General features: G+C 47.6%; 1 protein-coding gene across 3 annotated transcripts in view; it reads right to left on the minus strand.

The window, feature by feature from the left end:
• Nucleotides 1-27,038, minus strand: part of BRD4 (bromodomain containing 4) — a 96,042-nt gene that overhangs the window by 34,843 nt on the left and 34,161 nt on the right. For all 3 annotated transcript variants that reach the window (XM_049877213.1, XM_049877214.1, XM_049877215.1), the window contains exon 2: nt 14,816-14,907. The gene's annotated coding sequence lies outside the window, so the exon portion shown is untranslated. The remainder of the gene's footprint in view (nt 1-14,815; nt 14,908-27,038) is intronic.

Below are 27,038 nucleotides of genomic sequence, written 5' to 3' on the forward strand. Positions count from 1 at the left end.
AAGCAGCTAAGAGAACTGAACAAGCTGCTACACTGGCTATGAGCCGGGCCAGTCAGCCATGGAGACTGATGGCTGGGAGAGTGAAGGCAGAGGCCATGCATGGCTGAGAGGCGGAGTGCACAGCTGAGAGAAGGGCCTGCCTGCTTGCCTGCATGGCCATGAGGAGCTGAGAGAGCTGTCCTGCACTGAACTAGGAAGGGATGTACTCTCTGCTTCAGGGCAGCCTTGCAAACCTTGTCTATGTGCTTCCAGATCCTGTTCCTAAATCCTAAACTGTTCCTGTTACTTCCAGGTTGATTCTGAGTTGTAGTATGGTAACTTTCTTAATATGACTTAACTGTAAACAGGGGCTGTGAGTTCTGTGTGACAATCTTAATGAATTCCCTAACCTAGCAGAGAAGTAGTGTCATGAGGTAAATGACTAGTGTCAAAAATGGTGAAAAAAAAAAAAAAAGTTGCAGAGTGGAAATGTGTCTGACTTCCACTTTGTAGGAAACAGCTTCGTGCTGATTCTGATTCTTATCCCTCGGGAATCTAGGCAATTCCTTACAGTGCAACACAACCGGTTTCAACAAAGCTCCCAGGCTACAATGGACTAGGAAGAAAGGCCCTATGGCTCACAGATCATGCGATGGTGCAGGACTGTGCAGCATTTTGTTCCATTGTGCATGGGGTGACCATGAGTTGGGGCCAACTTCACAGCAGATGACAACATTCTTTCCCCTCCTTTCCACCAAACAGATGCAAGATTTAAGAGTGCCTTTTACCTATTCAGAGATGGGATGCAAAGCCAACAGCAGAAGACAACGCTGTGGAAGGGACATGCTCATGCCAGCTGGAATGAAGACCCAGAGGCGCTGAGGACAGGGTGTGTTCTCAGTGATGCTGGTTAGATGTCTAGAGGGGTCTCATGTCCACTGCTACACAAGTGCATAGGGAGGCCTCCCACCCCAGGCACAAGTCTGGTATTCATACCCTGCACCCTCCAGGTCCTCGAAACTTGGACAGAGAGGACAAACTACAGGCAGCCACCCTGATGCCAGCCCCACCTGCACCACCTGGCTCAGGAGGAATTTTCACAGAAGGGATTGAGGGCAGCTGCCACAAATGTGACATGGTGTTCAAGACGGGAAGAGAGACCTGAAGTGGGGAGGCCAGCCAGGTGGAGGCCCGTGGAAGGCACCCCAGGAGAAAAATGTGGTGGGCAGGAGTTCAGGGCAAGATGGGGCATCAAAAGACACTGTTGGTGTATAATCAGCCTGTGGTAAATGCAGGGCAGCAAGGCAGGGACACTGTGGGAGACAGGAGGGATGTTAGGTGTGCTGGGACACCAATGCCCATGGTGACCAGCAAGAAGGAGAGAAAAGGGCTTCTCCAAGCTCAGACATTTAGTGGCAAAAGGGTGGGACTTGGAGAGGCAGGTCTATGGCTCCCTCAAGACAGAGCTGGTAAAGGGGTTGCTGGCCGGTTTGAGGTGGATGGACAGCCTTTCGTCACTTGGAGTGATTTCCCCCTTTCCTTTTCTTCTCATTCCCTTCCCAGCACTGACAAGAAAGTCCCAGTTGGGTGCCAGTGGAAAGGCTGTGCTCCGAGGTATTCACAGAATGTGATCTGTGAGAATTTAACCACATTGCTTTGTTCTCATGGGATTTAATGGTACTCATTTCCATCATCGAGTTCACTTGAAATACCTGAGTTTCCTTTAAAAACAAATGTATGGCTTTTGGTGATGGGAAAGTGGCACTGAGTGTGGAAGTAGTGAGCATAGCACAACCACAGTAAAGATGAGTGGTTGAGCACAAACAGAAGGGTATAAATACAATTAAAGTGAACGCTGACAAATGGTGATAAATTTAAATACTTCAATGAACCATTTGTGTGGAAAATGTAAAAAAAAATCCATTGGGGGATATATAATTTTGCTGTAACAGTGATAAAATATGTGCATGGTTAGATAGGTGCATATGCATATATATGCACAGGAAGGCATGTATGAATATGCTTACTAGACACAACCAGACACCTCATGGGACTGGTTTACTAGAATTGAGGGCTTAGGACCATAGTCTTGTGGGGCAACTCAGTCAATTGGCATAATATAGTCCATAAAGTCAATGTTCTACGTCCTCATTTGTTGAGTAGCATCTAGGGTCTTAAAAGCTTGAGAGTGGCCATCTAAGATACAACTGTTAGTACCTACTTGTCTGGAGCAAAACAGAAAGAAGGAACCCAAAGATGTAAAAAAGAAACTAGTCTTCAGAACTAACAGTCTACACAAACAATGGCCTCACCTACCTTGAGACCAGAAGAACTAGATGGTGCCTGGCTATCACTACCAACTGTTCAGACCAGGGACTCAATAGATGGTCCTGAATAGAGTGGAGAAAATTTCAGAACAAAACTCAAATTCCTTAAAAAAGAAAAAAGCTAGGCTTACTGGACCAGGAGAAACTAGATGAACGCCTGAGGTTATCACCCTAGGATACCCTTTAAATTTCCAACTCAAACCACTCCCGGAGGATACGTTCAGTCAAATGACAGATTGGCTTATAAAATAAAAAAGAATCACACATGAGTACTGTGTTCCTCTAAATAAACGGTAAACATTTTCCCTAGACCAAAGGTGAGAAGGTAAGGGGGGGACAGGGAAGCTAGATTATGGGAAACAGGACAACCAGGATAGAAACAATGAGAAAGCTGATATAGTGTGAAAAATGTATCCAATGTCACTGAACAGTATGTACTGAACCCACCGCTGTCGAGTCGCTTCTGACTCATAGCGACCCTATAGGACAGAGTAGAACTGCCCCATAGAGCTTTCCAAGGAACGCCTGGTGGATTTGAACTAGCGACCTTTTGGTTAGCAGACGTAATGCTTAACCACTATGCCACCAGAGTTGCAGAGGTGCAGTGGTTAAGAGCCACAGCGAGTTACCATTGCTAACCAAGAGGTTGGCAGTTCAAATCCAGCAGCCACTCCTTGGAAACTCTATGCAGCAGTTCTGCCCTGTCCTATAGGGTTGCTACGAGTTGGAGTTGACTCAACGGCAACAATATGTATAGAAACTGTTAAACGAGAACCTAATTTACTGCGTAAACTTTCACACAAAATACAACATTAAAAAAAGTATGGGAAATAAGATGGAAAATTTTGTGGGTGGGGGGACCCACAAAACCCACCACTAACTAAACCAAGAGAGACAGGACAGGGGTGAGATTAGAGTCCTGAGGGTGGTGGGCCAGCCATGGACTGGGGCGTGTGGCCTGCGGAGTGCCGCCTGGAGAAGGCTGCAAGGACACCAAAGGGGCACTGGAACGTGAGAGGAAACACAGGAGGGCCAAGAAAGGGAGAGCAGGGTGGGGAGTCCACCCAGCCCCAACAGCAGGCTGGGACCTGGGAGTCTGTGAGAACCTGTCAGAGGAGAAGGCGTAGGGGTGGGGGAGGAGCTGCAGGAAGAAAGGAGCCCACTCTCACACTTTCCACAGTACCCAGGTAGAGGTGATCACTGGGCAACTACAGAAGCTGGGGATGGGAATGCAGCCAAGACAGGAGAGGGGACAGAGGGATAAGTGATGCGGACAAGTGCCAGTTCTTCAGTGAGGTGATCAAAACATGAGTTCCCGGCCAGATGTGCCTGACTGTCTGTCTGGAGGATCAGCACCAATGAGAAGGGACTGTAGTGGCAGAATGGATGTGTCCAAGGAGCAGAAAGGGCTGAGAGGGAGGGGGCCTGGCCACACAGGGAGGTGAATGTGAGCCAGAGGGAGGGCAGCAGCAAGGGGCCAAGAGTTGTATGGGCTGGTCTCCAACATCAGGCTTTTAGAAAGAAGCTTGGGAGCACAGGCAGATGTGGAGGTGGGGGTGGGGTGGGCCACCGGGCCACCCTCCCCCGCCAGCCGATCTCCCAGCCTTGCCCCAGCCAGGCTCCCTCGGCCCTTCCTGGGGGGAGAAGCACTGGGCCAGGGCCGCGACAGCACTGTCCTGCCTAGAGGAAGCAGCCCCAGTAAGTTTTCTATTAAGTCATGATGTTCTGGAAGTCTCCGAGGCAAGATGAAGCCAAGGTGCCAGTGTTCTTTGGGCCCCTTGGAACAGCTGAGCTAGGCTGGGTTGCACGCTTTCTCTCCAAGTGGGCAAGTGGCAAAGCACATTCTCAGCTAGCCCACTACTACTTCACCTTCACACCAGGTCCAGACAGGCCCCAGAGCCAAGGACAGTGACCTTTTCTGTTCACAAGATGGAGGTTTTTCTGAAGAAAACTTACTTCTCTAACTCTGCCTGCCTCATTACTATGCCTTTAACAGTCACCGAACCATGGCCAGATGCCCTGTCCCGCCACCAGCTCACATTCACATAGATGATGACTGTGAGATGTACCTAGTCTCACCCCATTTCAGAGAGGAGGAAACAGAGGCACAGAGCTCAGCGACTACCTGACCATTGGCCTAGAAGTGAAGGAGCCAGGACTGTACCCAGTCAGCGGCCCAAGCCTGCCTGACTCCTTGGTGGTTTCAGTGGGCCTGTGAGTGAGGATGCCCCCACCACCCAGTGCTCTGAACACAGTACCCTTCCAGGGCTCAGGGAGAGTGTCTGAACAGGTTGGCTTCTATCCATAACTCAAGTGACAAACGAAGTTCAAGATCCCCACACTCGGAGCTACTGAGGTTAATTCCATTAGAGGTAGTCAGTTCAATGGTTTAAAATCAGAAAAAGTGTGCATCAGGGTTGTATCCTTTCGCCATATTTATTTATTCAATCTGTATGCTGAGCAAATATTCCAAGAAGCTGGACTATATGAAGAAGGACTCAGCATCGGGATTGCAAAAGACTCATTAACAACCTGTGATATGCAGACGACACAACATTGTTTGCTGAAAGCGAAGAGGTCTTGCGACATTTACCGATGAAGATCAAAGACTACGGCCTTCAGTATGGATTACACCTCAACATAAAGAAAACAAAATTCCTCACAACTGGACCGATAAACAACATCTTAATAAAAGGAGAAAGGACTGAAGTTGTCAAGGATTTCATTTCACCTGGATGCACAATCAACACCCATGGAAACATCAGTCAAGAAATCAAATAACATATTGCATTTGGAAAATCTGCTGCAGAAGACCTCTTTAAAGTGTTAAAAAGCAAAGATGTCACCAAGAGGACTAAGCTGTGCCTGACCCAAGCCACGGGATTTACGATTGCCTCGTGCATGCAGAAGCTGGACAACGAGTAAGGATGACCAAAGAAGTACTGATGCATCTGAACTGTGGTCTGGTGAAGAATATTGAACATACCAATATTCTGCCAAAAGAAAAAACAAATCTGTCTTGGAAGAAGTACACCCAGAATGCTCCTTAGAAGGGAGGATGGTGACACTTTGTCTTACTTACTTTGGACATGTTATCAAGAGGGACCAGTCCCTGGAGAAGAACACCATGCTAGGTAGAGGGTCAGCAAAAAAGAAGAAGACCCTTAACGAGATGAACTGATACAGAAGCTCCAACAATGGGATCAAGCATAGCAAAGACTGTGAGGCAGCGTTTTGTGGTTGTACACAGGGTTGCTATGAGTGGGGACCAACCGGATGGCACCTAACAACAACAAGAAATCAGTTTAAATTCAAAGGCACAAGTGACATATGTTCGATAGATGAGGTGGACTCGGGGGCCAGGAGTTCCTTTTAGAAGACAGCTGGAGACGACCGAAGGCAGAAGACATCCATGCTCGTGATGTGGAGGGTTGCCAGGCAATGATGGCTGAACCAAAGGAATCCATGCCATGTCCAGAACCTCCAGTTGGCCTGCCTGACTAGACTGCCCAGCCAGCCGCTCTGTGAGGTCAGCGTGCCTTGAGGCCACATCCTGAACCAACCATGCTGTGGAACCCAGGCAACCTACACCTACTGGCTCAGCCCTCCATGTCTGCAGGAAAGAGAGAGCCTCAGGAAGCCTCCAGAAGCCACTCATCTCTCAGAGACAGGAAATCTCTCAGAGATGGTAACATGAAGGAAGGCAACAGAATGTCTAGTCAAAAGTCTGCTTCGGACTCCGGACAAGAGGCGCCTGGTGAGAAGCTCCACCCAAGAGCCAGAGGACTTTTTCTGAGGCCATGCTCCCTGTGTGAGTTCTCCCCAGAGGCGGCTCCACTCCCCAGGCCAGGCCTTTACCTCTCTTACCTCCTCACACACAAACCCTGTGCTCCAAATATCCGGTTCTGTGCCCCAAAGGCTGCCTGGCCCCGTCCCCCGCAAGCACCTCCCTGTGGAGGTTGGATCTCTCCCAGCCTTGCCTGCACACACACCTGGGAGCCGCGCCATCTTCACCCCATTCCCGCACTCCCTGCGACTCCTACACTGGAGGCGCTCTGACAATGCTGACTCCTACACCCACCTGCAGACGAAAGGAAGAACTGACAGCCTAAAGTTCTGGGGCAGAGTAGACAGGAAACGCCACTCAAAGTCGTAAGTCTAAGTGATGCAAAGAGGCTGCCCCTCTCAGGTTTCGTACTGAGACAGGAATGCCAGGAGACAGGAAGAGAATCTTACCTTCTGTTTCCAACCCAAAGCTGGCTGCCTGATTCGGAATCTACTCCCAGTAGGAGTCCTACACCATGCTTCCAGTAGAAAGGAATAGGGAACAGATGAGGAGATACTAGAGCTGAGCATCGTGGTTCCCAAACTGAGTGCTGAGGAGCCCTGGCTATCCCAACGAGCTTGGTGGGGCGCTGCGGGAACTCTGAGCACGGGCCGTCCACAGCTTTCACGTCAACCTGCACCATGTTCATTCTGACAATGTCACATCTTGCCAAGCCTGGTGTGCAGCAGTCGCTGTAATAAGAGCACAACGATGCAAAAAGCCACACGGAACAGGAATCATGGTGCTCGGGTGCCCAGGTTTGAGCTTGCAGCACCCAACACGGACACAAACCCACCAGCAAGGAAGCATGGTTATTTAAGGATGAACTAAGAATACTTTTCCTTTCAGTATCTGTGTTTTATTTTCTCAGTCACACAGCTGTTGGGATATTAATATTTAATGAGTTGCCGGGCCCTAACACACTATTATACAAAACTGTTAAGTATTTCTTTTGGCCTAGGAACATCATGAAAAACTTGAGACACTAAGGGGGCTATGGACCAGGAAAGTCTGGGAACTTCTAGGTTAATGGAAATAAAACAGAAAGATGTTTCCTGCTCACATCCCCAGACCCTCTGAGGAAGCCCCCCGACGTGCTTCACTATCATCCCAGCTCCTCTGAGGGGTCTCAGAGGAGGTCAGACAGCACATACAGATGTTGTTGTTAGAACGCTGTTGAGTCTGTTCCGACTCATAGCGACCCTATGCACAACAGAACAAAACACTGCCCTGTCCTGCGCCATCATTACAATCGTTGTTATGCTTGAGCTCACTGTTGCAGCCACTGTGTCAATCCACCTCATTGAGGGTCTCCCTCTTTCCCGCTGACCCTGTACTTTGCCAAGCGTGATATCCTTCTCCAGGGACTGATACCTCCTGATAACATGTCCAAAGTATGTAAGACGCAGTCTCACCATCTTTGCTTCTAAGGAGCATTCTAGTTGTACTTCTTCCAAGACAGATTTGTTCGTTCTTTTGGCAGTCCATGGTATATTCAACATTCTTCGCCAACACCACAATTCAAAGGCATCAGTTCTTCGGTCTTCCTTATTTACTGTCCAGCTTTCACATGCACATGATGCGACTGAAAATACCATGGCTTGGGTCAGGCACACCTTAATCTTCAAGATGACATCTTTGCTCTTCGACACTTTAAAGAGGTCCTTTGCAGCAGATTTACCCAATGCAATGCATCTTTTGATTTCTTGACTGCTGCTTCCATGGCTGTTGATTGTGGATCCAAGTAAAATGAAATCCTTGACAACTTCAATCTTTTCTCCGTTTATCATGATGTGGCTCATTGGTCCAGTTGTGAGGATTTTTGTTTTATGTTGAGGTGCAATCCATACTGAAGGCTGTGTGGTCTTTGATCTTCACTAAGTAAGTGCTTCAAGTCCTCTTCACTTTCAGCAAGCAAGGTTGTGTCAGCTGCATAATGTAGGCTGCTAATGAGTCTCCCTCCAATCCTGATGCCCCATTATTCTTCATATACTCCAGCTTCTTGTATTTGCTCAGCATACAGGCTGAACAGGTATGGTGAAAAGATACAACTTTGTCGCACACCTTCCCTGACTTTAAACCAATCAGTATCCCCTTGTTCTATCCGAACAACTGCCTCTTGATCTATGTAAAGGTTCCTCATGAACACGATTAAGTGTTCTGGAATTTCCATTCTTCCCTACATTGTCCATAATTTGTTAATGATCCACACAGTCGAATGCCTTTGCATAGTCAATAAAACACAGGTAAACATCCTTCTGGTATTCTCTGCTTTCAGCCAGGATCCATCTGACATCAGCAATGATGTCCCTGGTTCCACGTCCTCTTCTGAAACCGGCCTGAATTTATGGCAGTTCCCTGTTGATATACTGCTGCAGCCGTTTTTGAAAGATCTTCAGCAAAGTTTTGCTTGCGTGTGATATTAATGGTATTGTTCTATAATTCCCACATTCGGTTGGATCACCCTTCTTGGGAATAGGCATAAATATGCATCTTTTCCAGTCAGTTGGCCAGAAAGCTGTCTTCCATATTTTTTGGCATAGACGAGTGAGCACCTCCGGCGCTGCATCCATTTGTTGAAACATCTCAGTTGATATTCCATCAATTCCTGGAGCCTTGTTTTTCACCAATGCCTTCAGAGGAGCTTGGACTTCTTCCTTCAGTACACCATTGGTTCCTGATCATATGCCACCTCTTGAAATGGTTGAACATCGACTAATTCTTTTTGGTATAATGTCTCTGTGTACACCTTCTATCTTCTTTTGATGCTTCCTGCATTGTTTAATGTTTTCCCCATAGAATCCTTCGCTATTGTGACTCAGGGCTTGAATTTTTTCTTCAGTTCTTTCAGCTTGAGAAACACCGAGCATGTTTTTCCCTTTTGGCTTTCCATCTCCAGCTCTTTGCACATGTCATTATAATACTTTGTTTTCTCGAGACGCCCTTGGAAATCTTCTGTTCAGTTCTTTCACTTCATCAATTATTCCTTTTGCTTTAGCTGCTCAACGTTTGAAAGCACGTTTCAGAGTCTCCTCTGACATCCACCTTGGTCTTTTCTTTCTTTCCTGTCTTTTCAATGACCTCTTGCTTTCTTCGTGGATGATGTCCTTGATGTCATTCCACAACTCGTCTGGTCTTCGGTCACTAGTGTTCAATGCGTCAAATCTATTCTTGAGATGGTCTCTAAATTCAGGTAGGATGTACTCAAGGTCATATTTTGGCTCTTGTGGACTTGCTCTGGTTTTCCTCAGTTCCAGCTTGAACTTGCGTATGAGCAATTGACGGTCTGTTCCACAGCTGGCCCTGGTCTTGTTCTGACTGATGATATTGAGCTTTTCCATCGTCTCTTTCCACAGATGTAGTCAATTTGATTTCTCTGTGTTCCATCTGGCGAGGTCCATGTGTATAGTCGCCGTTTATGTTGGTGAAAGAAGGTATTTGCAATGAAGAAGTCGCTGGTCTTGCAAAATTCTATCATTCGACCTCCGGCATTGTTTCTATTACCAAGGCCGTATTTTCCAAATACTGATCCTTCTTCGTTTCCAACTTTCACGTTCCAATCGCCAGTAATTATCAATGCACCTTGACTGCATTTTTGATCAATTTCACACTGCAGCAGCTGATAAAAATCTTCTATTTCTTCATCTTTGGCCCTAGTGGTTGCTGCGTAAATTTGAATAATAGTCGTATTAACTGGTCTTCCTTGTAGGTGTATGGATATTATCCTATCACTGACAGTGTTGTACTTCAGGATAGATCTTGAAATATTCTTTTTGACGATGAATGCAACACCATTCCTCTTCGAGTTGTCATTCCTAGCATAGTAGACTATACGACTGTCTGATTCAAAATGGCCAACACCAGTGCATTTCACTGCACTAATTTCTAGGATATCGATGTTTTAAAGTTCCATTTCATTTTTGACGATATCCAGTTTTCCTCAATTCATGCTTCATACATTCCAGGTTCTGATTATTAATGGATGTTTGCAGCTGTTTCTTCTCATTTTCAGTTGCGCCAGATCAGCAAACGAAGGTCCCGAAAGCTTTGCTCCATCCACGTCATTAAGGTCGACTCTACTTTGAGGAGGCAGCTCTTTCCCAGTCATCTTTTGAGAGCCTTCTGACCCTGGGGGGCTCATCTCCCAGCACTGTATCAGACAATGTTCCGCTGCTATTCATAAGGTTTTTACTGGCGAATGCTTTTCAGAAGTAGACTGCCGGTTCCTTCTTCCTAGTCTGCCTTAGTCTGGAAGCTCAGCTGAAACCTGTCCTCCATGGGTGACCCTGCTGGTATCTGAATACTGGTGGCATAGGTTCCAGCAGCAAGCAACACGCAAGCCCCCACAGTACGACTAAATGACAGACACGTGGGGGCACTTACAGATAGCACAGCTATAATGCTGGTTGACTTTCAACACAAAGAAACTACTTTATTTCTGCTTCAAAAAGTACTCTTGACCTTATTTACAATCTAGCCAGTTTGTCCAGACGAGTCTAAAAACAGGCACCGAAAAATTTCAAATAAATCAGAAACAAATTCAGAAGATCAATGAGCAAGCTTCTACTTGCAAAGTTGGTGGAAGCCCCCCACCACAGCACCCCCACTGAGTCAGTCCCCCCAGGCGGCCCTCCTCTTTGACAACAGGGCTTTGGGGGCCTCTGTTCACAGGGCTAAGGTCCTTGGTGGCCCAAACGGTTTGCGCTTAACTACTAACCTAAAGGTTGGCCGTTAGAATCCACCCAGTGGTGCCATGAAGAAAGGTCTGGTAATCTGCTTCTATAAATACTACAGCCAAGAAAATCCTATGGAGCAGTTCTACTCTGTAACACACGAGGTCACCATGAGTCGGAATTGACTCGACAGTAATGGGTCTTGGTTTGGGTTCTCAGGGTCGACTCACGGCAAAGGAGCTGGGCCAAGTGACCTGTCCCCAGACCAAGGAGGGAGATTAGCTGGTGGTCACGAAAGGACGAAGAGGAGGGCTTGGTCCTAGGATTCTGAGGACCTGCCTGAGAGGACAAGAGTGAGACCAAACACGCCTGGCCCAAATCAGTGCCATAGCAGGTTCCATGCATCTCAAGAGGCTGAATACAAACCTGGCGTCTGTGGCCAGCCGCATTTTGTACTGAAGCCAGTGACTGCCTCACCCCTTCCCACTCGTAGACCTTCCTCCTCAAGAGAGCTTGCAGAGAGCAGGCTGCAAAGGAGGGCGGGTGAGCAGGAAGGCTATATGACCGCAGCCACACGAGTGGGGGTGGGGCTGGCCACTTACTCAGCACTTGACCTCTATCAGCTTAGTGAACCCTCACAGCAACGCTACAAGGTGGTGTCAGCAACATTTTCGTTAACATCACCGCATGGTGAAGGAAAAATGGGTGGTGACCTGGTCTGCCCTGGTCACCTGGAGCTTTGTGTGCCCTGCACCCCTTCCCCTGCAAAAGCAGCTAAGCACCGTGACCCAGGAGCTGGGTCCCCAGCAAATGTCTACTAGAGGTATTTCCAAAGAATGTCATGCCCGTACACAAATGGGAGCAGAGACAGCCACACAGTCCCCCTGGCCATCTGTTGACAGCTGGAGGAGGCCGTGCCTGGGAGAAACCTAAGGCCATCTCCCTGTTGGCACAGACAGGGTTAGGGGGACAGAGACCAAGCTGTTACCTGTGCTTCTCAACAGTCAGGGCCTGGGGGAATGTGGGCTCAGCCTTATCTCATGCCAGGCCAGATGCTGGTCCATGCCACTGGGCTTAAGCCTTCTTAAAGAGTTGATTATGAGTTTACAGCCGCACGCTCTCCAAACAGACGAGACTAACTGCCCTCTTTTGCATGGCTCCTATACAAACAATCACTGGGGAAATTCAAGATTCTCCCCAGATACAAAGAGATGAGGAGGGGTGACCTGGACTTTAGCAAAACGTGCAACTCCCGTATAGAAGTCGACTTACAGCAAATCTCATCCTACCCTGGGAGCACTATTGCTGAAATATTGGGTACATGGTGACATAACTTACACACCAGAAAGTCCATCTGCCTGGTCCTGGGGCAGTGGCTGATCTGCATTCATGGCGGGTGGCCCTGGTCAGCTGCAATCTGTGCTAGTGGGGAAGCTCAGGTGCATGACTCTCCATCTGACTAGCTCAGGTGACTGGTGAGAACATTGCCACAGCATCAGCAAATAGCACTGCCTGGAGTCTACACAAACCTGCCATCAGAGCCTGATCCTCCTTTGTGAAGCTGGTGCACGCTCCGACCCCACCCCTCCGACTCGGTTCTGCAGCGTGCCTTGAACCACATGACCCAAGGCAGAGACAAGCTGGCCATCCTGCTGGGGGCTGTGTGACACGCTCAAGCTCTCTGTCACCCACCGGAGAGGACACAGGCCCACAGGGACCCTGCAGCCCAGAGGAGCAGGTGCCAGACCCGGGCAGCCCACAATCCTGCCAACCAGAAACCCAGTCCCTTTGCTTCAGGAACCAGACAGCAGGACCACTCGATTAGGGGTACTGAGAACTCTGCAGAAGACGCCAGGTGGTGGCAACAATGAATGCGCTCACCTGCTATCCAAAATGCTGGGGGTTCCAGTTCACCCAGAGGCACCACTCAAGAAAGACCCGGAGATTTACTTTTGAAAAACCAGCCATTGAAAACCCTATGGAGCACAGTCCTACTCTGACACTCATGGGGTTGCCATGAGTTGGAGTTGACTCCATGGCAGTTGGTGGTGGTGACAATTCCACACCATCTTTTCCCTGCAAAAGCTGTCTAGGTATGGTAAAAGGTATCCCTTGTCACCTATGCATTTACATCGCGGCATTGAGGGTTAAATCTGGGTGATGGACTGGTGAATTTAAAACGTGTTCCTGTGATGAGCATACAGTAAAAACAACACAAAACTTTGGTGCAGACGAGATCAAAACTCCTGGGCTAAAACATATTCCAGTAGATGTCAGCAAACCTTTTCTATAAATATTCCTGGCCTTGAGGACTATATAGTCAGTGTCTGCCACAATCACTCAATTCTGCCCCTGTACCTGATGGCAGTGGTAGACAATCCTTGAACAGTGAGTGCAGCTGTGTGTCATTAAAACTCTAATTGACCCACGGGCTGCAGTCTGCAAACCCCAGTGTTCCATATACTTCTGGACTTTTGTGGCAAGGCAAGGGAAAACTACGTGATAAAATGTTTAGTTAAAAGTCAGAATGAGAAGGCATAGAGGCATTAGGTAAAGCTGTGCATTAGGACAGGCACCTGGAAGCACCAGGTGAAGTGGAATGTGGATGACTACTGATTAACACTGAAAAACCAATAACATGGATCTATTTAGCCTATTACTTTTCCAATTTTACCCAGGCCTTTCTTTTGTGGCACCGCTGGGTAGGTTCAAGCAGCCAATCTTTAGATTAACAGCTAACTGCAAACTGCTTGTGCCATCCAGGAACCATGAGGGTGTGTGGCTGTTTTTCTGCCTCTCTCTAACTGCTCTCAAAGCAGCTTTGCCCCAGCCGAGTTCCCCAATGCCCCCATTCATTCAGTGTTTAGAGTCTTGGACGCTGTGATGGATACACAGTGGCGTCACTCATTCAGACTGTGTACTCCCATGGCCCGGGCCCGGGTTGTGCCTCCACAGGTAAGGTGAGGGCAACACTTCCTCCTGGAAGCTGTAACCCCATCTCCTTTACCCATCACCCTCACTTTATACCATTTATTTTCAGGAATTTGTTCTCCAACAGAGCTATCGTGTGGGCCATGGCACCAACATCAACTTAACACAATATACAAAATGCAATTTAACAAGACTGCTGGTGTGCATAGAAAAGTCCTACTTTGAGAGGTACGTCTCAAGATACCCAGAAAGTGATGGGGGCAGCAGCAAGGCTGGTTTGTGTGGGGCTCTGAAAGTGGAGCATGCCCTCTGCCCAGGAGGCCCTGGGGAACAGGAGACTCAGGGGGCAGCAGAGTGGGCATGATGTTTGCCTTGGGAGGACAGAGAACTAAAACCAGGGAAGAGTCTAAGAATGAGAAACTTGGGCTAGTCAAACAGGCTAGTAATAGGGTCCTGGACTGTCCCAGGTATAGACCCAGAAAGAAAACTTTTGAGGATAACGTTATGCGGGTCCTGTGAATGCTTCCCATTTCCAACAAAAGGATGAAACTGTATTCACTATCTTCATCAAGAAAATTTAAAACTAGGAAAAAGACAACTATGGTGTTTCCAGGGCACTGAAGCCCAGGGAAGTCATGTGGTCAGTGCCGACCACCAGGTGTGCCACCAAATGCCCGGCACAGTCAGTCTCCCAGAGGAGCAGGATGCCCCAGGGCAGAGGACAAAGCACATGTACGTCCATGCCGAGTACCATGCTGGTCACTTGTAATAAATGAAACAACACTCAACCAGTGACTGGACCACCAAATGGGAAAGCGACGTGTAGTGTCCTCTGGACACACCCACACTCACTGGGGCGAGAGGGGGTCCCGGGAACAGTGCTGGCACGAGTGTTAGAGACCCATGACCCTGTTGCCTACGCGACAGTTCAGCCACGACCACCAGAGCCCTCATGGGTGGGGAGAAGGCCAAACCAAGCCTTTGATGGCTAAGGAGACCCACCCAGGAGCCCGAAAGTGGCTGTGTGTGACAAACAAGGCCATGGGGCGACTCGGGACTGAGACACAGAGCCTAGTTACCTTGATGAAGAGCTGGCGCTTACGGGGTGTCCTTTTCCTCAGTGACGGTACCCTCTGACCTTCATTGTGAGGCTCAATTTTAAAAGACAGATCTGGAAAAAAGAAGGTTACATATGTCAGCATCCAGGTACACTAAGAAGCAATTTCAGGGAAGGCCACTTTTCTCCTCACCTTGCTGTCAGGTACAGAACCCAGACAATGGGGGAGGGGTACGGGTGCCGTTCAAGGTGGAGGCACAATCACTCTTCTCAAAGAAAAGGGAGCAGAAAGTGACATAAAATCAATGTCAGAGTCAGAAAGACCCCAAGTCCCAGGTTTACAAAACAGGAACTGAAGACTACTGACAGCCCAAAAGACAACCAGTGAGAGATGACAGTGTCTAAATTGCTGAATTTGCCTGCAACTAACAGCCCCAGAGAGCTCCTGGGTGGTGCAAACAGTGAATGCACTTGGCTGCTAACTGAAAGGTTAGAGGCTCAAGTCTACCCAGAGGCTCCTCAGAAGAAAGGCCTGGCAATCTACTTCTGAAAAATTAGCCACTGAAAATCCTATATATAGCACAATTCTACTCTGACACACATGGATCACTGGGAGTTGGGAATCAATTTGACGGCAACTGGACAGCTCCGCCAGTGGGTGGAGGAGGAGGGTCACCACATGGAAGGGCGCTGGTGCCACGCCCCCAGGCCCAAATGCATTGGGTCACCATTTAGGGAATCCAGGACCCAGGCATCAGAATGTAGATTTTAAGTATTTATTATTAAGCACGTGTACAGTAATGACGTCCCAGTGAAAACAAGACCTGCGTCAACTTCAAGTAAGCCGCTGCAGGGAAAAGGGTAAAGGGCACAAAAAGCGAGGACTGCCTCCCCACAGGGCTCGCCTGCCAGCCCCTCTGTGAGCTTAAACGGTTTAAGTTTACTCCGCTACAAATGCGCTGGGCACATCCTAGCTCCCTGTGATCACTCTCCTTGACTCTCTAAGTCCTCCCAGATCGCAGACTGGGTGTGACTCCCCTGATGAAGAAGAAGCTGGTGCTCACCTCCCCTCTCTTGGGCCCCATGTCCTCCCACCAACGCTTCCCATGCCTTGTTCTATCTTGAGAACCCAGGGCCAAGAGCCAAACAGAAGAGGAGCAAAGAGACCTCCTCCCCCACATCCAGGAACACAGATCAGCCCCCATCAGCACACTGGCCCCACAAACCCTGCAGACAAGCCTCACCATTCTACAGACCTCTGGCGGCTACAACAACAAATGTCTGAGCTCCTCAGGCCAGGCACATGGACCGGAGCTGTAGCAGAGTACCCCCTCCAGCAGTCTAACACTTAATGGCGAACAAACTGGGCACCCTGTGAAGTGCCGCAAGAGGTACGGACACTCACAGGCCCCAGGCCTCATCAGGACAGAAGAGGAGAAAGAGATACTAGCAGAAAGCGCACCAAACCCCAGCAGGGCCCGCAGTCTTCAGTGGTACAGAAAGGGAAGAACAGGAGGACTGATGGAGGGTGAGAACGGGGACTGCAGTCAGAAGACGAGGCATGCCACACTAGCACCGTATCTGCACACGCCAACAAACTGAACGTGAGCCACACATGCACTTTTTTATTTTCTACGAGCCACAGTCATGTAAAAGAAACAAGTGAAGTTAATTTTCACAATACATTTTATCAACCCCCCCAACATAGCCAAAATATTGTAATTTTAACACAAAATCACCATAAAAAACCAAGATACCTTATTTTTTTTTTAAATACTAAATCTTCAAAATCCAAGTGGTACTTTGCAATGCTGGTGCAAACCGTTAAGTGTTCAACTACTAACTGAAAGGTTGGCCGTTCAAGTCCACCCAGAGTTGCCTCGGAAGACAGGCCTGGTGATCTGCTTCAGAAAGGTCGCGGTCTTTGAAAACCCTATGGAGTAGTTCTGCTCTGCACGTGCAGGGTCGCCAGGAGTTGGAACAGACTCGAGGGCAACAGTAACACTCTACACTTACAGCTCATCTCAAATCAGGCACTAAGTTTTCATCTGAAATACTTAATTGGTATTTAAATTTCATAAAATTTAATTGCACATATCCAAGTTGTTCCCAACATACTTAAAAGTCCTCCAATAACTGAACTGATCATGAGTTTAAAAATCAAGATTTGGATGAATTAAAATTTAGAACAAAAACACAGCTCTCAGTCTCTGAGCCCTGTCTGGAGTGCTCAGGGGCCAACATGAGGACAGAAGGCTGGACTGGCCAGAGCAGATCTAGAAGGCCTCCAGCAGGGCCCAGCCCATGCTGTGTTTAGGGAGTTTGGCCCCATCAGTCCTGCTCACCACCGTCACCATTCACTGACCCACCTGTGCTTCAACGTGACTTTTTACAAACTGAAATATTAAAAGAAGAACATAATCCCGTGCAACAGGTGAACCTATTTGGAGGGGGCGTGCCAGACAGTTAAAAGACACTCTTAGAGAAACCACGGGAAATCTCAAGACAGGGTAGAATTGTTGTTAACTTTTTCATGTAACAATGGTGGTTTACAGGTTTTACAGAACACCCTGAGTCGTAAAGAGATGTCTGCTCAAGTACATACCGGTGAAGTATAACATCTGCAACTTACTTTCAAAGTATTTAGCCAAAAACCAGTGTGCATTTATACAGAAATAAAGCAAATGTGGCAAAATGTTAAGTGTTGAATTTGCTTTTGTTAGCAGCTCTGAAGAGAAAGCCAGCATGAGATTCAGCCCAGGGAGCATGGCTTCAAGGGAGCGTGACTACAAGTGGCTGTGGCTGGGCTGAGTGGGCTCCAGACCCCGAGGGCAATGCCGTGCCCAGTGAGACTGCAGGGTGCCAAAGGAGGCGCCACCCCTTCCCAGGTTGAAGCCCTAGTTCTCTCTGGAGCCGTGCACTTTGGGGTGGGCCTCCCTGCTTTGGGAACACTGCTGACAGGGCAGGGAGCAGGTTCCACACAGAGGCTTCTGCATGGACAAGAAAAAAGGGTGTGGGGGTGGGAGGTGGGCATGCTGAGTCAACTGGATTCCCTGGGGCTAAGGCCAAGGGAGAAGCCCAGAATTAATCTCAATCCCCAAACTATCTGCCAGGCAGAGAGGAATTTCATGCTGGTTTTATTCTATCCGCCTAGTTCCAAGTGTCCACACGGACAGCTGTGTGTCCAGGAGAATCTGGCTGTGTGTGGAGAATGGAGTGTGGCGCAGGGCACATCCAGGAGTGCTGGCCCAGGGCATGCCAGTGTGGGTCACTAAACCAGAGGAATGTAGAACGGTAAGGTGTCTGCACAAGGTGAATAGTTAATGTGAGAGAGTGGGAAGTGGAAATCATGCTAGAACTGGTAAAAGTGAAGTACACAAAGGTTTTGAAAGCATCAGATACTGAAGGGGAGGAGCCCCTGGGTAGTGCAAATGGTGAACACACTCGGCTACTAACTGCAAGGTTGGAGGTTCGAGTCTACCTAGAGTTGCCTCAAAAATAAGGCCTGGCAATCTATTTCTAAAAATCAGCCGTTGAAAACCCTATGGAGCATCGTTCTACTCTGACAAACCTGGAGTCGCCGTTTCAACTTGAAAGCAACTAATCTCTTTTTTTTTAAATACTGAAGGAGAGTTTGACTGAGGGGAACATACCAAAGGGGAACGCGAGATGAAAGAAGTTTCTCAAGAAGCCTCCTAAGTGCCAGCGAGGACCCTGTTGAAGGAGGAACTGGCATATAGGAGTCAGTGATAAGCGGGGTGATTACGAGTTGCCGCATCAAACACAAGCCCCCTTCCAGGGAACCACTGATACTGCCTTGGGTCCCCCACAGCTAAGGTTTCCCATACCATGTAAGGACCCCTGAAGGCTTCACAGTTTTCTCTTGTTCTCTCTTGGCCGCTGAGCAGCTGGTGCTGGCTGGGACGCCCTGGAGCCAACGCCTGCAGAATGGCGCCGGGACAGTACAACCGGGTGCTTTCCCAGCAGATGGAGGGCCGGGTCAGAGCAGGCTCAGTGAATGGCATGAATGAGCTTGTTCACCGGCTGAGGAGGACACGCAACAGTACCGTCTGCTGAGGGGAGGGAGAGGTCAGTGGGAGCGGCTTCGATATGCAGCCTGCCAAAGGCAGGCGAGGCTCAATGCCCGCGTCCCCTCCCTGCAAGGTGGCTCCAATGGGAGAGGCCTCTCTGAATCAAGCTGCTGAGCAACAGAAAGGCTGCATTCCTTCTACCTCTGGTGGCCCTCGATCAGCTCCCAGGCCCTGTCTAAGCCCTCAACAGTGCCTCCAGTTATCCTAGTAGAAAGCTAGCTTCTCACCTACTCAAAATCATTTCTCCGAGCCAAAAATCACTATAAGAATTGTTCAAATGGATAAAACCAAGAGAATGGAAGTTAGGAAAGATATGACACATGGGTAAGGTGTCCATGCGGGCACTGGGGACCATGGACAGGTCCCTACACTTGTTGACAGGAAAACCTAGGGTGGTAGAAGAGCCTCAGCCAGGGGCAGGCTAGGGAAGGCTTCCTGAGGAAATGACATTTAAATGTAGACCTGAAGGGGAAGAGGAATTCCCATTTTTGTCTTGTGGTAATGGTGGCATTTAGCTTAAACACAGGATCAGTTAAAACTAGTTGCTGTCAAGTCTACTCCTGCAAAGCCCCTGAGTGTTGGAGTAGAACTGTGCTCCACGAGGTTTTTAATAGATGATTTTTGGAAGCAGATCACCAGGCCTTTCTTCTAATGCACCTCTGTGTGAATTCGATCTTCCAACCTTTAAGCTGACAATCAAGCACTTAACTGTTTATATCACTTAATTGTTTTTATTATCATACAGGTAATAAAAACAATGTGACCTTCACGTCAGATGGGGCAGTGGCGTGGCATACACTTGGACACATGGAGGTGTGGGAACAAGGTGCTACTGAATATCGAAACCCAAAGAATGAAGCCCCTAAAGATCTATTTGGGATTAAAAATCAGCTCCTACCAAGTCCCCGCCCTCCCTACCCCAATCTAATGCCATAAAAACCAAGACCAAGTCTGGGGACATGCAGATTATCAGAGGTGTCTCAAAGACAGTCAGTGCTAAACATTTAACATTTAGGACTGTACTATTTCCTATCTCTTCAAAACACAGAACTTACAATGGAATTTTCTATGAGCCTTCACCAATCCTGCTGCTGCGCTGGAACACAAAAATAGAATCTGTTCCCTTAGAGTTCACTGGTTGCCATAGGAATGGCATCAAAATGGATTATACTTTCAGGTGAAGAAAAGCACCATGGGTGCTGAAGATGAAAACCCTCATCGAATCCAGTTCTAACTCAAATCTCTTTAATAAGAAACGGGTGCACGGATACCCAGAACATTACCAAAACAGATATACTACAAGCTGGGGGAGAAAGGGATTTCACCCATTTGTTCAACACAAACATATACACCCCAGCCTCGCATTAAGACCCTCTAGGCTACCCCTGTTGGGGGTCTGCCCTACTGGCCCAGCTACCCAGATGCCTACAGAGCTCACAGCACACCCAACTCCTTCTCGCTCTGGGCCCATCATTTTCATGTTTCTGATCTGTTCCATTTTCAATACTGACCCACAGTTATAAAAATGTAAGCTTTAGGTTGGTACTCAAAAGAACTGAAAGCAGGAACGCAAACAGGTACTAGCATATCGGTGTTGAATACAGCGTTATTCGCAATAGCCACAAGGTGGAAACAGCCTAAAAGTCCATCAAGAGACGAACAGATAAACACAATGTGGCATATACATACAATATGATATTACTCAGTCATCAAAAGAAATGAAGTCCTGATACATGCTACGACATGGATGAACCTTGAAACGTTATGTCGAGTGAAATCAGTCAGTCACAAAGCGACAAATACTGTATGATTCCACCTACATGAAATACAGTGACCAAAATTTATTAGTGGTTACCAGGGGTGAGAGGGAGGGGAAAAAGGGGTACTCACTGCTTAGGGGACACTGGGCTTTTTTTTTTTTGTGCTTTAAGTCAGAGTTTACAAATCAGGTCAGTCTCCCATACAAAAATTTACATACACCTTGCTAAAAAAAAAAACCACCTTGCTACACACTCCTAATTGCTCTCCTTCTAATGAGACAGCACAGTTCCTCCCTCTACTCTCTCTCCTCATGTCCATTCAGGTAGCTTCTGAACCCCTATGCCCTCTCATCTCCCCTCCAGACAGGAGATGCCCACATAGTCTGATATGTCTACTTGATCCAAGAAGCCCACTCCTCACCAGTATCATTTTGTATCTTACAGTCCAGTCCAATCCCTGTCTGAAGAGTTGACTTCTGGAATGGTTCCTGTCTTGGGGTTAACAGAAGGTCTGAGAATCATGGCCTCCAGGGTCCTTCTAGTCTCAGTCAGACCATTAAGTCTGGTCTTTTTATGTGAATTTGGGGTCTGCATCCCACTGCTCTCGTGCTCCCTCAGGTGTTCTCTGTTGTGTTGCCTGTCACGGCAGTCACCGGTTGTGGCTGGGCACCATCCAATTCTTCTGGTCTCAGGCTGATGTAGTCTCTGGTTTATGTAGTCCTTTCTGTCTCTTAGGCTCATAATTACCTTGTGTCTTTGGTGTTCTTCCTTCTTCTTTGCTCCAGGTGGGTTGAGGCCAATTGATGCATCTTAGATGGCAGCCTGCTAGCGTTTAAGACCCCAGAAGCCACCCCCCAAAGTGGGATGCAGAGTGTTTTCTTAATAGATTTTATTATGCCATACGATTTAGATGTCCCCTGAAACCATGGTCCTCAAACCCCCGCCGCCCCTGCTACGCTGGCCTTTGAAGCATTCACTTCATTCAGGAAACTTCCTTGCTTCTGGTTTAGTTCAGTTGTGTTGACGTCTACTGTAACTGTGTATCGTCTTTCCCTTCACCTAAAATAAAACTTATCTACTAAGTAGTGAATTACCCCTCTCCCTCCCTCCCTCATCCCCTCTCATAACCATCAAAGAATATTTTCTTCTCTGTTTAAACTATTTCTCCAGTTCTTATAATAGTTGTCATCATACAATATTTATCCTTTTGCAACTGACTAATTTCACCCAGTACAATGCCTTCCAGATTTCTCCATGTTATGAAATGTTCCATGGATTCATCATTGTTCTTTATCTATGCTTAGTATTCCACTGTGTGAATATACCATAATTTATCCATTCATCCGTTGATGGGCACCTTGGTTGCTTCCAACGTTTTGCTATTGTAAACAGTGCTGCAATGAACATGGGTATGCATGTATCTGTTCGTGTAAAGGCTTTTATTTCTCTAGTATATATTCCAAGGAGTGGGATTGCTGGATTGTATGGTAGTTCTATTTCTAGGTTTTTAAGAAAGCGTCAAAACGACTTCCAAAGTGGTTGTACCATCTTACATTCCTACCAGCAGTGTCTAAGTGTTCCAGTCTCTCCACAACCTCTCCAACATTTATTATTATGTGTTTTTTGGATTAATGCCAACCTTGTTGGGGTGAGATGGAATCTCATTGTAGCTTTGATTTGCATTTCTCTAATGGCTAATGATCGTGATCATTTCCTCACGTATCTGTTGGCAGCCTGAATGTCTTGACACTGGGCTTCTTTAACGGTGACGAGAAAATTTGGAAACAGATAACGGTAATGGTTGAACAACATGATAGACATTAACTAACGTCACTAGCGCACTGCATTGCACCAATCTGCTGCAAAAGAGCTCTTTAAAGTGTTAAAAAGCAAAGATATCACTTTGAGGACTAAGGTGCACTGATCTAAGCCACGGTGTTTTCAATTGCCTCATAAAATGCATGTGAAAGCTGGACAGTGAATAAGGAAGACTGAAGAAGAACTGACACCTTTGAATTATGGTGTTGGTGAAGAATACTGAGTATACCATGGACTGCCAGAAGAATGAACAGATATGTCTTGGAAGAAGTGTAATCGGAATATTTCTTGGAAGCGAGGTTGGTGAGACTTCATCTCACGTACTTTGGACATGTTACTAGGAGGGACCAGTCCCTGGGGAAGGACATCATGATTGGGAAAGTAGAAGGTCAGTGAAAAAGAGGAAGACCCTCAACAAGATGGACTGACACAATGGCTGCAACAATGGGCTCAAGCATAACAAGGATCCTAAGGATGGTGGAGAACCGGGCACGGTGCTTCATTCTCTTGTACACAGGGTCACTGTGAGTTGGAACCAACTCCATGGCACCTAACAACAGTGTCACTGAATTGTACATGTGAAGAATGTTGGGAAGACAAGTGACTTGTTACATACATATTTACCACAATAAAAAAAAAAGCCAGCTTCCTCCCCTAATAGACAAAAGTTCCCTCATGGGGTGGGTTCAATATCTCTAGTGAGCAATTACAGAAATCAGGTGAACAATTCAACTCAAGGTATGATTTGAGAGATTTTAAAACTGTTATTAAAAAAAAAAAAAAAGTCCATTCATTCTAGAGGTAGACGGTATTTCTGGCTGGCCCCAGCAGGCCCTAGATAGAAAGTAGTAGATATGACGGTGCTTCAGACCCCAGGCAAGGCTTGGATGGAGGGGTTAAGGTTAAGTGTTCAGATTACTCCTAAAATAAACTTTGCTCCTGTGATCAGAGTACTGTAATGTGTATCTATCTGGCTTCCCTCTATAAGGAAATGGCTGCTGAGGTGAGGAACAGGCTGAAAACCATTGCTGATCCTGGCTGGCACTGGGGGAAGGACTTGATGTGTCCCAGTCACTTGGGGTCTTCCGGGTTTAGGTAGAAACTTCGTATCTCTACACAAAAGACACGAGGTAATTATGAGCCCAAGAGGCAGAAAGGGCCACATAAACCAGAGACTACATCAGCCTGAGACCAAAAGAACTAGATGGTGCCCAGCTACAACCAATGACTGCCCTGACAGGGAACACAACAGAGAACCCCTGAGGGAGCAGGAAAGCAGTGGGACGCAGACCTCAAGTTCTCATAAGATCAGACTTAATGGTATGACTGAGACTAGAAGGACCCTGGAGGTCATGCTCCCCAGACCTTCTGTTAGCCCAAGACAAGAACCATTCCCAAAGCCAACTCTTCAGACAGCGACTGGACTGGACTATGGGAGGGAAAATGATACTGGTGAAGAATGAGCTTCCTGGATCAAGCAGACACATGAGACTACGTAGGCAGCTCCTGTCTAGAGAGAAGAGAGGGCAGAGGGGGTCAGAAGCTGGCTAAATGGACACAAAAACAGAGAGTGGAGGGAAGGAGTGTGCTGTCTCATTAGAGAGAGAGCAACTAGGAGTATATATCAAGGTGTATATAAGTTTTTGTATGAGAGACTGACTTGATTTCTAAACTTTCACTTAAAGTACAATGAAAAAAAAAAAACTTTGTATCTCTGACTTATTAACTCGATCAACAACCTACTGTGCATCTTGCCACATGGCAGGCTTCTGGAATTCAGTACAAAGACACCTGCCCTCATGGGTTCACATTCTGGCTGGGGGTAGAATGTGGAGGGGGGACAAGGGACCAGCAAGAATGAAAATAACAGCTAAAACTAAGTGATGTACTAAGAGGTGGTAAGTACTGCTGCAGAAAAAAAGCTAAAGGGCAGATGGGATGGAATTGGTTTGGTCCCCACTCCTTGTGACTTCACAAGCAAGGTTCTTGCCACTCCTGTTGTGGTTAGCTGGTATCTAGTCAGCTCTCACTCATGACAACCCCATGCACAACAGAATGAAAACACTGCCCGGTCCTGAGCCATCTTCACGACTGTTGGTCTTGACAGCATCGTCACAGCTACTGTGTATTCTGAGTGCCTTCCAACCTAGGGGGCTCATCTTTCAGCACTGTTGTAGTGTGCTGTTGAGTGGATTCCAATTCATAGTGGCCCTAGAGAGCAGAGCAGAGCTGCCTCTTAGGGTTTCCAAGGCTGTTACCTTTATGGAAGCAGATTGTCACATCTTTCTCCCGCGGAGGGGCTCATGTGTTCAAACGCAGATCTTTTGGTTAACAGCCAAACACGTAACTGCTGTACCACCAGGGTTCCAGCACTATATCAGACGATATTCTGTTGCGATCCATAGGGTTTTCACTGGCTGATTTTCAGAAGCAGATTGTCAGGCCTTTCTTCCTACTCTTAGTTTGGAAGCACCACTGAAATCTGTCCACCATAAGTAACCCTGCCGGTATCTGAAATACTGGTGGCATAGCTTCCAGCATCATGGCAACATGCAAGCTACCACAGTATGACAAACTGACAGATGAGTGGTGGCTGTCATTCCTAATCTCTCTCACTTCCTCCATGTTACACATTAAGTAGAAACAGTCCACTCAAAGAACAAGCTCTCTCCATTGGAACCTCTCATTCATTCGTGTCAGTTACTCCAAAGACGGCTCTCCAGACACATATCTATTTTGAATACTGAGGGACTGAGGGTTACTTAGAACCACGGCTTCCACTTGGGCAACATTATCTTTATAAAACCACCTTTAAAGACAGTAAAAGGAACTGGATTTATATACCTTTTAGAATTAATTTAGAATATGACAGCCCAGCTCATGAAGGTGGTTCCACACTACAACTCTGGGGTTGTGATGCCTTCCTCTTCCGCCCAGATATTGGTTATGCAGAGGATATGCGTCTCTTCTCTGCCAACAGTCAGGTGCCTATAATCAGTCCATCTTGGCTCTACATCCCTGGCAGGTTACAATGACAGCCAGAAGATGGTCATTCCCTATGGCATACTAGTTCTTCTGCCAGACTGTAACAAAAGAAATTTCCCTAAATAAGACTGCAGTGCCAAATGACAGTAACTCAGCAGACCAAAGCCTGAATTTTGAAAATGTGCCCTTTTCCCAAAAGGGCCCAATCTTTAAGAACGTTGGCCAAAAAGAGGCTCCTGTGAAGAGGACAAGCCATTGTGCTCTGACCTGGCTCTTCTCTCTCCCCACAAATTCGCAGAAGTTTCACAGCTTTATGGGTCAAATTTGAAGGTCCCTGGGTGGTGCAAATAGTTTGCACTTGACTACTAACCCAAAGATCGGCGTTTTGAACCTACCCAGTGGCACCATGGAAGAAAAGCCTGGCGACCTACTTCCGTAAGGTCACTGCCATTGAAAACCCTGTAGAGCGCAGCTCTACTCTGATACACATGGGGTCACCATGAGTTGGGGTCAATTTGAAAGCAACTGCTTTTTAAAACTGATGAAAAGTAAAAGAGCTTAATTTCACAGGAACTTCACAGGTGCCACTATGACCCCCCGACACCTATGGCTGTAGACCTGGATGACTTAGCTATACCCCAAAGTGTCCCTCTTTGCTGCTGGCTCAGAAGCCTGGGGCACTGCTTGGCCTGTGACATGTGGACTTCGGGAGAAGATGGCTCGCCCAGGAAGGCACCATGATCAGGTGAGAAAACCTTTACAGATGCTTCTTGGAGAAGACCAACCACCCCAAACTAAATGCATTCAGGGTCTAGGGGTTCACAATTTTGGGCCCACGAGGTTTCTGGCAGAGGGAGGACAGTGGCTCTGCACTCACCATCAGGTCAGGAGGAGGACAAGTGCCAAGTCTAGAAGCGAAGTCCTCTGGGGAAAGGGCTGGTTCAGGCCAGGCCACCATGCCGAGTACAGCCTGGGACGTCCTCACAACTGCCCGCAGGTCAAGGGGGCTGGGGCAGGACCACTCTCAAGAGTGATATTTAGACTGAAACATCAAGGAGTAATAAACTCACTCACTTTTAACCCAACACCACATCAGCTGAGCTCCATATGCCAAATTAAAAGCTGAAGGTAACACAAACCTGGAGCTCAGCAGTTGCATAACTACGCCAGTATAGTTCTTTCAAAGGATTCCTGGTCACTTGGGACTTACACTGCAGCTCGAAACCAGAGGCTCCTGGTAGGACCCCAAAAGTCAGCACTGCCTGCCACTCTTCTGCCACCCTGGTCTTGGTTCCTACACTCCCAGAAGGCAGACTCATATCTGTCCTGGGCACGTGATGGGCACCAGAGAGGAGCAGCTGAAGGCACATGAGAGGGAGGCCACAGCTGGCACCCCGATGGCAGGCACTCCCCAGAAGAGCAAGAGTCACAACTTGAACTGCCATGCAGAGGGCACCAGCTGTCATGACCTGCACAGGTACTACCTGTCCCAGTCTCCGGGATACAACCTCATCATCAGCGAGAGGCCCCCAGCTAACCCGAAGACGTAGGTGCACCCATACTTACTTCGCTTCTTAGGGCAAGGAGTCCC

The sequence above is a fragment of the Elephas maximus genome, chromosome 3 (genome assembly GCF_024166365.1).
Source record: "Elephas maximus indicus isolate mEleMax1 chromosome 3, mEleMax1 primary haplotype, whole genome shotgun sequence".
NCBI classification, from domain to species: domain Eukaryota; kingdom Metazoa; phylum Chordata; class Mammalia; order Proboscidea; family Elephantidae; genus Elephas; species Elephas maximus.